We start from the raw sequence: 11592 nt of genomic DNA, 5'->3' as shown, positions 1-11592 counted from the left end.
CGAGATTCTTCCAGTTTGGTTAATCGCCAATTCCTTTCAAATTTTCGTGATATTTGTTTTAACTTACGGGTTTGAGAGTTATACCAAGGAGCAAACTTTCTTTGCTTTGTTAACTTCTTTTTAAGAGGAGCTACAGAGTCGAGTGTTGTTCGCAGCGAGCCTACGGCACTATCGTCAAGATGATCAATTTGGGAGAGGTTAAAGTCGGCATTGGAAACCTCTGTTACTGAAGGACATGGTATTGAATTTAACAACAGAGTAATCATTTCCTTAAATTTTGCGACAGCACTCTCTGATAAACATCTAGTATAGTAACTGTTGCTGAGTGGCGTGTAATCAAGTAAAAAGAAATCAAAAGTAATCAAATAATGATCCGATAGCGAGGGATTCTGTGGAAAGACTGTTAGGTTATCAATTTCAATTCCATACGTCAGAACTAGATCGAGGGTGTGGTTAAAACAGTGAGTGGGTTCATGTACACCCTGACTGAAGCCAATGGAGTCTAATAATGAGATAAACGCGGTAGCCAGGGAGTCATTATCAACATCGACATGAATGTTAAAATGGCCTACAATAATAACTTTATCTGATTTCAGAACTAAACTGGATAAAAACTCTGAGAATTCAGAAACAAATTCAGTATACGGGCCAGGAGCACGGTACATTATAACAAATAAAAGTGACTGTGCAGTTTTCCATGTCGGATGTAAAAGACCACAGCCTTCAAATGAATTATAATCTAGTTTAGGTTTAGGGCTGATTAACAGACTAGAGTTAAAAATGGCTGCAGCTCCCCCTCCTCGGCCGCTGCGTGGGTATTGTTATGACTGGGAGGAGTGGATTCATTTAGACTAATATATTCATCTGGACACAGCTAGGTTTCAGTGAGACTGAGTAAATCAATATGATTATCTGATATTAATTCGTTTACTAACACTGCTTTAGACGATAGAGACCTGATATGTAACAGTCCGCATTTAATTGTCCTGTTTTGTCTTTCTGTCACAAAAGAGGTTTTAATTTTTATGAGGTTGTTATGCACAACTCCTCTTTGTTTAATTTTGGATTTAAATAATTTAGGTAGTCAGGGGACAGACACCGTTTGTATAAAACTATGAAAACTATGGCTGGGTAACTGAACTAGAAGCTCAGAGAGGCGTATAGGACTGCGTCTCCGAGTTCTGATCTCAACTCTGGGTTGTCAGGGATTTGAATTACTAATAAAATTTGCCAGGTTCCTAGAAATGAGAGCAGCTCCATCCAAAGTGGGATGAATGCCGTCTCTCCTAATAAGACCAGGTTTTCCCCAGAAAGTTTGCCAATTATTAATGAAACCCACATTGTTTGCTGGACACCACCTGGACAGCCAGCAATTAAATGATGACATGCGGCTAAACATGTCATCAGTGATCAGATTTGGGAGGGGTCCAGAGAAAACTACGGAGTCCGACATCGTTTTTGCGTATTCACACACCGAGGCAATATTAATTTTAGTGACCTCCGATTCGCGTAACCGGGTGTCATTGCTGCCGATGTGAATAACAATCTTACTGAATCTACGTTTAGCTTTAGCCAGCAGTTTTAAATTTGATTCAATGTTGCCCGCTCTGGCCCCAGGGATACATTTGACTATGACCGCTGGTGTTGCTAACTTCACGTTCCTCAGAATAGAGCTGCCAATAACCAGAGTTTTATCCTCAGCGGGTGTGTCGCTGAGTGGGGAAAAGCGGTTGGAAACGTGAACAGGCTGGTGGTGAGCCGTGGGCTTCGGCTTGGAGCTACACCTCTCGCGAACGGTTACCCAACCTCCCGGCTGTATGGGTGTTACCGGAGTACCGCTAGCAGAGGCTATGCTATGTGGCTCCGCACCGGCTACAGGGGACTGGCTAACTACCGCAGCTACTGAATGGTTTTCCATGGTGCGGAGCCGCGCTTCTAATTCACTAAGTATGAGTGTGTTAAAAACTGAGTAGCAGGTGGCACCTTGTATAGTAGCCTCACCCACCAGTGTATGAATGTGTGTGTGAATGGGTGAATGTGACTCGTAGTGTAAAAAGCAATTTGAGTGGTCGGATGCCTCGAAAGGCGCTATATATAAATGCAGGTCCATTTACCATTTACCATTTACTTGCTCTAATACATTTCACTTCATTCAGTCACTGTCACTTGTTTTAAGGAATCCTTTTTATAGAAATTTGCCATCTATAGGTCACATTATATAATTTGATTTAGCAAGTAATTCTTTACAGCCAGTATATTTCCCAGATCTGCTGTTTGAGTCCCTGCTTTTAACCTCCAGCTGTGAAACACTTCCATCCAATACACAGCTCAGTGCACTAGGCTGTAATCATGTGTGTCTGTTTTCTTCAAGATTTTTCTAACCATGAGACCATAAAAGGTTTCAACTGAAAGAGAGAACAGACAGTGATGTTGGGCAGAAAAAAATGTGTGTGTGTGTGTGTGTGTGTGTCCTAAAAATGACAGATGAGTGCAAGGTGTGGGTGTGTATGAGCACCTAATTGGCCCAGATATCACAGAATGAAATATTCATGTGGAGGCTCAGCGTCTTTTGAAAAGGGAATCTGGTGTGTAATGATGAAGTCGGACTATTTTATCTGCTGTGCACCCCACTGACACACTTAAAGCTCACCATGCGACACCTCCTACCACACACACACACACACACACACACAGAAGTCTCTGTACACATACACAGAAAACCTTATGAAGTTATGCATACACATAAACCTGTGATCATAGCTGTAAACACTTCATATTGCAAATACACACATCTTCTTGTCCTGTCCATCTTTGACTGTGCAGTCAATAATGTACATTACCAAGGTGCTTTAAGTGGATTTAACAACATGATCTGTGCTCACTGTAAGGCGGGGAGTAGAGTACAGTGCAGAGGTAACTTACACTCAAAGTGTGGTGTCGGTTAATATCATCAGTGTGTGCCAGGTAGCAGGGAAGAGCTGTGAAAGCTGAAATACAAAACTAACCAAGCCAAAAAATGTGTGAATTATGCATTTCAGTTTAATTCAGAGGAACTTTCAGTGTGAAACCTTGTTTGTCCTTTTTCTCCATGACAAGTCACTTCTGGATTACTTGTAAATGGGTCTCATGTCATTAGTAGCACACTGAAAGGTCATCAGCAAACAAGGTAAAAATTTAAACTGAGAACGCTTCAAAACACTGGGTGACACATTGCTGGCACATGGGCTGGGATTTGTGAGTGCTGGCAGCACGAGGGGAAGCCAAACACCATTCTCAACTCCAGTGATACATTTCAGCACCTGTTTTCATTGCTTCCACAGTTTCTTTGTTTTGGTTTGGTTCTCCGGTGAACTTTGATTTCCAGCAGTGTAACTAAGACTCTTGTGATTGATATTGAAATAACATTTTTTATCAGTTTTAGCGATAGTCAATTCTCCTTTCTTCCCATCCATCTATCCCCAAGCCACTGGAGTCCTAGGAGGAGGTGGACCATGGCCCTTCATTCTCCTCCTCCTCCTTCTCCTCCTCCTCCTCTTCCTCCTGTATGCACTGCAGGACTTCATAGCACATCAGAACCTCCCTCCACCCTCGAAACCTCTGGAACCAGCTCACACACATGCACACACTGATTTTCCCATCACACACCCAGACACGAATGCTTTGGCAGTGAGCAGTGCAGGCCTTGGCACAGTTCACCTTAATGAGTGGCAGATTCAAGCCCCCTGCCACTGCTGGGTGGCCAAGAGAGCTAGAGAGGCAGAGAGAAACAGAGAAAGAGAGACCTTATCGAGCAGAGTGGATTGTGGGATTGGCAGATGCTGCGTGTTTCAGCGAGGCCTTGGCTGGCCGTTCAACGACTGAGCACTTAGGGCCTCCCTGAAGAGATGCTGAACAGAGAGAAAAAGAGAAATGAAAAAAAGAAAAAAAAAACATAACCACAATGGGGGTTTTGCCCTTTCTATGGACAATTAATTAAAATCCATTTATTTCCCCCTTTTATTCCTTCTGTTTCTCTCTCTCTCGGTTCTGCATAACCAAAGCTTGTAAAAGCTGGCCACAGAGAGAGGCGAGTGTGGCCAAATTGAAGCCATCCCATCCAAACCGCAACCAGCTGACAGCCTTCAAGGAGCTGCTGAATGGAAGAGGAAGAAAAATAACGGCTGCTCTGCATTAGAGAGCACAGAGACAAGTGATGGTCTCCACAGGCCCACTGCAGCAGCATCGCACTGAAACTGAAATCTATTCAGCCAGTAATTCCTTCATTGCCTTCACAAGATGCAACAAATATATTCTCATGTTTAAATCAAAAACTGATTAATTTTCTGATCTGCCTCCTCTATGGTTAGGTTTAGGCAGCTAAACATCTGTGCTGTCTGTGTGAAAGCTCTGTCAAAAAGGTGACTTTTTGTCCAGTTTTAAGCCATATTTTATTCTACACTTATAGATCCCAATTCTTTTATCTTTTAACGAGGAAGAACATTCAAGTCATCAGATGCCTGCATATTAAGTTAAATTGGCAGCTGGATGTGGACTGCCTCGACTGCTACTGGCTTGCTAAGTTTGTTATTAGCCTGACAACTAGGCTAAGCTTTGAGCACTTTTATGGACTTTTATGACCTGCATGTGTAATGGCTGAGTGTGGACCTGAGTGTCATTCATGTCAGATTACCACCACAAAGCTTAAGAAAAGCATCGCTCGTCTGGAAGCCGAACTCAGGAAGAAAGATAAGCTAATTTTGGAGTTTTCCTCTGTTGCCACGGCTCAGACTGAATACCTAGCCATCCTGGGCTCCTCCAGCTGTGTCAACAGGAACGCAACCTGTCCATTTCACTCCTGTGGCTGCTCCATTCCAGAAACGATCCAACTCTTCCCGGTACTGGCTCCATCATCACAGGAGTCCCTGAGCGTGTGTCTGTTTCAGATCAGCCTGAGGACCGGTGGTCTCTCCTGGGGGCTAAGCCTTAAGCAGCGGACAGTACTCCCTGTCACATTCCAGCCATGACCCGGTTGCCTGTCGGTGGGGGTGATAAGGCTCCGGTGAGCTCAACCCCATGTCAGCAGGAGCACTGGACTATTGCCCACAAGGGCAAACACGGTGCAAAGCACCCATCTCCCTCCACCTTGGGACCTCCTGCTGGGCAACAAGTGCAACATCCTAAACATGCAGGAGTTTCCGTTGCTGAAGGGGTGCGGTGGTCTTCCACGACTTCCTCTGTCTCCAACTGGCCCCAGATCTTATCGGACCAAACGCTGGCTTTATGAGCCCCAGCCAAAGTCCAGTGGTCCCAGTGCTGCTCTGGGTTCCAGACCAGGGAGTGGAGTATGGAAACTGGCAGCTCCATGTCCCTGTGTCCACCTCCGGGACTCTGTCTTCAGAATGGCCGGCAGCTCCAAGCCAACAAGACAACTCCCACGTCAGGGCACAACGCTGGTCATAGGTGACTCCATCATCAGAAATGTTAAAAGACATAGAACAATAACTTATTGTGTCCCAGGTGCCACTGTCCGCAAAATGAACATTAATGAACCGGACATCACCAAGGTCATTATACACATAGTTTTTCAGACTGCTGTTTACGGATGTCATTTGTACCTAAGTGACTTTCTGCACTTGTTCTCCTCACTAAAGAGATCAGCCAGGCATATTTATGTGTCCAGCTCCCTCCCCTCCTGTGGCCGCGGTGTTGGGCATTTCACAGGGCTGTTGTCTCTGCACATCTGGGTGTCATCAGCCTGCGTTGCTCAGGGTGTCTCCTACATCAACAACTTCAATCTTTTCTGGGAGCGCAGACAGCTGTTTAAACACGATGATATACATCCTAATTGGATGGGGCCAGAATTACTGTCCTCAAACATTTCATTCTGTGTTGCCCACCTGGGTGCTCCACCTGCAGACGTTCCAGACAGCCATAACGTCTCCTCAACGTCCACTCCCTCTGACCAGTCCCTCTATTACTCATGTCTCCAGGGTCCTAGCACCAAATCAATTGGTTCCGCATGTTCTTCCTCCGTTACTCATTTGGAGCCAGGTCCCTCTAAGAACAACTTATTTAGACGTCACACTTCTCTTCGGTGGGGCTGGGGGTACAGCATCCATTCTCTCAACATCACTTGGTTTTAAACAAATTATATTTGATGAATACACTTCTTTTGATTACCATTTCTTTGTTTTTATCAGTCCTCCTATACTGTGTACAGTGTTTACAGGCCACCTAAACAATGCTCCTCTTTTATCTCAGACATTTCAGAAATGCTGTCAATCATCCACACTTACCACAACAAAGTTATTATTTTAGGTGATTTTAATCTGCACATAGACAAACAATCCAACTCTTTTGCATGTGTGACATGCAGCAAAAGGGCCTCAGGGTGGAGTCGAACCCAGGCCGCTGCGGCAACAGCCTTGTATATGGGGTGCCTGCTCTATCCACTAAGCCATCAACATCCCAACTGTATGAATTTTACCCAACATGTTACCCAGCCAACACACAACAGAGGCCACACCTTTGACTTAGTGATAACCCATGGCCTCTCTGCACATACAGTATTTCTTTAGTTGTGGATGTAGGCATTTCTGATCATTTCTGTGTCTTTTTTTTTTATTGTAAATGGTTTTATACAAGAGGATATTCCAGAATGAACTGTCAGGAAATGCTATCTTACTGCTGAAGTGGCTGCAAATTTTATTGATAGTTAACAGTAAACTTACATCAACTCTTGATAAAATGGCCTCACTAAAACTGAAAAAGATTCTCAACAATCTGATATCCCCAGGAGAAATGAAAAAAATAAATAAAGAGAAACTGTCAGATAGCAGAAAGAAGGTGGATAAAGAATAGGCTAATGATCAACTATCAAATTTTCTGAGATCATCTCACTATGTACAATAAAACAGTTAAAAATGCAAGACAGGCACATATCTCTAAATTGATCACTGACAACTGCAACAACCCAAAAATTATTTTTTCAGCCACTGATTTTTTAATTAACCCAGGTTTTATGAAGTCCAGCAGTATGTCAGCCAACTCATCCATTTCAGTAGTAAAATAGAAACAATTAGATCTAATTTATGCCACTCCCAGTCAATGAATTTTAACACCCCTGAACCTTTGTTTTTAGGTGAGGAAACACAAGAGAAGTGTGTCCTGTTTGATGCTGAAATACTTAGGAAAGTAGTTTCTCAAAAAAAAACCTGGCAACTTGCCTTTTAGATCCTTTAGATTTCATTCCTACATCCTTTTTTGAAACAGTTGATAGTGTCAGTAAAATTTTAGAGTAGCTTGTTTTTAATCAGTTAAATGATTTTATGATCTCCCACAATATTTTTGAAAAATACCAGTCTGGCTTTCGAGCAAATCACAGAACAGAGACGGCATTGGTTAGGGTTGTTAATAACCTGAGGTCAAATATGGATATGAAAAAAAACTCTATTCTAGTACTGCTCGATCTTACTGCAGCCTTTGATACAGTTGACTACTCAATTCTTATAGCTAGACTTCACAATCTGGTTGGCCTCTCTGGTACTGTTTTTAACTTTTTAAAGCTTAGCTTTTTGAAAGAGAATGTTATGTAACAGTGGATGAATGTTTATCAGAAAGCTTTAAATTGGATTGTGGGGTCCCCCAATTTTAGGTCCACTTTTTCATCTTTGCATGCTGCCACTTGGAAATGTCATCAGGAGGCACCTTTGCAAGTTGCACTGGTGCTCTGAGGTTGCAAAATGCTGCATGTGACCTATCATGTTCATGAGATTTTTTTTTTCTTGTGTTGTTGAGAGGGAGAGAGCCATAGGAGAGAACAAGGGAAAAACAAAAGCGAGTGTTTTTCCAGTGACTTTAAAAAATGACATGACAATTTTTAGTCAGTGTTCGAGATAAAGTGATTTTATACATCAAATGTGGAACAAGCCACGAGTGTAATCAATATATTGTCCACCCTTAGTATAAATACATCTCTTTAAAAACCTGTGTAAGCCAACAAATTTGCTTACTGACAGGTAGCAAGCCAGTTATCATGTTCTCAGTTGACAAGCATGTTCGTGGTTTGCTTACCACCTACAGTAGTCTGCCACTTAATCCTGCATATGTCACTGTTGTAGCAATACCTATTTTGCAAGGTTTCACAAACGAACTCTGCGGTGTCACTTTCTGGTAAAGCTGTGCAGAGTTTAAAGGGACACTTCACCCATTTTTCCTCTTACCTGTGATGCTATGTATCAGTCCAGAATGTTGTGCTGGAGATATCAACCATAGAGATGTCTGCCTTTCCTCAAATGTAATGGAACTTGATAGCGCTCAGCCTGTTGTGCTCACAGCGCCAAAAAAATACAAATATAATACACTCAAAATCATGTAACATTTAAAATAGATAGATAAAACTACTAAAAAAACTACTACTACTACTACTACTAATGATAATGATAATAATAATAATAACGGAGTTATGTATCACTGTACAATTTTGCAGTGAAAGATTTATTTAATGCCAACTTGCAGTGCCAGTGTAGGAAGTTGATTGTACAACACATTCTCATTTGGACCCTGTCACATGTTGACATTTGGTCATGGACTTTCCACGTCGAGATATGACGTGCAAGGTACCCTGGATTTGTTGGTTGTTGAAGTTCTTGAACGCCATGTCAACTTCAGCCTGTTTCATGCATGTGTTTTCAAAATACGCTTCTGTTTTCATAGGAAATGCACAGTTTGCATTCAGTCTCTTTTAAAATAAACTAAGTACTTTTTTTTCCATCAACAACAAACGCACATGGTTAAGTTTAGGCAACAACAGCACGTGGTTGGGTTTAGGAAAAAAAGAACAAGGTGTGGCTTTACAAACACTGGCCTCCCAGTGAAGGTCGATGGTTGTTGGACCCATCCAACACCCCTCCCACCTTGAACTTCCGCTGCCCTAACTTTCATTGTTGTCCTGTCGCATTTCCCTGATGCTGTCCGAGGCAGTTAAACAATAACAAGGACTGGCTGCGTATCATGCCAATGTGAAAGGACAGCTTTTTTCATCAGTGCCTGACGCCGGAAGTCACTGACCAAGCGCCCGTTTTTAAGACTTCAGAGTGAGATTGATTAGATTGTTCTCTATTTAGTAAGGTGGAAAGTAAGGCTGTGAGTGTGCAAGTGATGGGTGGAGGTGGGCAAGAGTTTACATCCCATCACTGAACATAATTCAGGGTTCTTCAGAATCATCCAGATGTGTCTGGTGATATGGTTGGTTTTAGCATACGCGCGACATGCAGACAGCATGACATGAAGGAAATGTTGTGAATTCTTGTTCTTAGTGCCTTTGCTGTGATACACTCAGATCATATTGAAGAGTTTAATATTGATCAAACAACAACCCTGCCTTTGCTTTAAAAAAAAAACTGCCTTGATCTGTGTTCTCCCTCTTCACAGTCTATGCCAGGAGTCTTCTTTAAAGTTCAGACTACTTAAATTATAAAATAGTCTTCATCACGCTTTCCTTAATTTCCTTAATTCATATCTCTCTCTCTCTCTCTCAGGTTTTTTTCATGCAGCAAATCGAGATGGTCATTGGATAAATGCGACAAAATCGTCACTTCCAGGGAGCCTTGGCTTCCGTGGGACCTAATGGAGCAGTAGGCAGGAGAGGATGCTCGGTGTATGCATAATGATTGGAGGAATTGTCTAAAAGGCTGAACCCCTTTCTGATTGACAATGCTTTTGAAATACACATCAGCATCATTGCATTTCCAGCTCAGTCCCAGGATATTTGCAAGCGGAGTCTTCTGACAGAGTGCCGTGCAGAGTTCTTTATTTCCATAAGTGATGTAGCTCATTTTCACCATTTGTACAGTGTAGTTCAGGTGTTTAAACCCATCTGAAAATCTTTAAGGTGTTGTGGTTCTATGGCATCAGTGTGGTTGAAAAACGACTTCAATTAAATGTTCCTTTTACTTAAAGGAAATGGGCGCTTTAGAATGAAAATACAGACAGTACTTACTGACCCTCATGCCGACAAGAAGTCCAGTGTAGTTTCTCTCAGTGTAGCCGAAATTAACAGCTACACTTGAAGTGCATGGAACCCACATTTTGAAAATGTAATAAAACTCCGCAAATGCATTACAAGAACGTCGGAACTCGCGCGAGACTCAAGAACTAGCACCACCACTAGCCATCAGCTAGTCTCGCGTGAGTTGCCATGTAAACACAGCACGCCTGCAGGGCAGGCTAACTGACCATGGTGAGAAATGATGCTATAAAAGTGGAGTAAATTACGTCTTTTCAAGTCAATTTTGCATATCGCGGCTTCAGGGCACTTGGATTACGATGGACGAGCCGTCTTGATGTTTTTGAAATGCATTAGCGGAGTTTTATTACATTTTCAAAATGTGGGTTCCATGCACTTCAAGTGTAGCTGTTATTCCAGCTAGCTGTTATCCTCCGATACCCCAAATGTGTTTTGTGGATTAAAAAACTACACTGGACTTCTTGTCGGCATGAGGGTCAGTAAGTACTGTCTGTATTTCATTCTAAAGTGGCCATTTCCTTTAAAGTGAGCTTCCCCTCTTTGAAAGACTAGCAGCTGCCACTGCTGGACATCCAGCCTTTCCTTGCTGCTACCTAACATATGACTTCTTAATCTGACAGTACTTCAGGCCCTCTGCATTTATGAATAATGGAATGAATCTGACAATGGTCAAAAACGGTCATAAGCCATCAAATCATTTGTCCTCCGATTCTGCCACCTACTTTATGGTAATAGCAGCCGCACAGAGAGGCCAAGAGGGAACAGAGCCCTGAAGAGGAGCTGTGGTGGAGGAGGCTTGGACAGGAAGAGAAGGACTAAAGAAGATGAGGCCCACAGGAATAGATGGAAGAGTAGGCTGTAAATGGAACACGGGCTTGCATTTGTATAGCACCTGTTTATTCTTCCAACCACTCAAAAAGGTTATACACTACATGTCACATTCACCCATTCACATACACATTCATACACTGGTAGCTGAGGCTATACGATACAAGGTGCCACTTGCTACTCAGTGGGAGAGGACTGAACTGTCGATCCTCCAATCAGCCCCAGTTACTTAGAGGAAACTTTACCTGAGTCCACACCTCTGGAACCTGCCCACTTCACCAGACCGATTTGTCTGGCATCATGACATTAAACATTGGTTCTTCAGTTTACAATCCAGTAACACCGCTGACAAGCTGTTGTTAAGCATTGTCTAACAATGCATCGGAACCAAATAAATAATAAGGACACACTAAGCATCATTACTTCATCAAATTATTTGAGTCTGGTGTATACTGTTTACATAAACTATACTATACTATCAATCACACAACTTTCACTTTTTGTCATTATTGTCTTTAGAGGATCTTTTACTGTTCTTTACTTTTACTATTATTTTAGTTTCATATACATTTTATTTATTTTTTGCTTTGTCTACTGTCCTTGTGCTGTTGCAACATCCTATTCCCCCTCTGGGGATCATGTAAGGCTTTTGTTTTCTATTCTTTTCTTTTGTTTTCTTTTCTTCTGTTTTTATGCCCTGCCTCATCATTTTTCTGAGATGCCTCTTTTTTATACTCCTGCATAGCAGAGTTAAATAA

The sequence above is a fragment of the Epinephelus moara genome, chromosome 14 (genome assembly GCF_006386435.1).
Source record: "Epinephelus moara isolate mb chromosome 14, YSFRI_EMoa_1.0, whole genome shotgun sequence".
Taxonomy (NCBI): Eukaryota; Metazoa; Chordata; class Actinopteri; order Perciformes; family Serranidae; genus Epinephelus; species Epinephelus moara.
The sequence above is the reverse complement of the archived record's forward strand: the minus strand, read 5'-3'. Positions refer to the sequence as shown.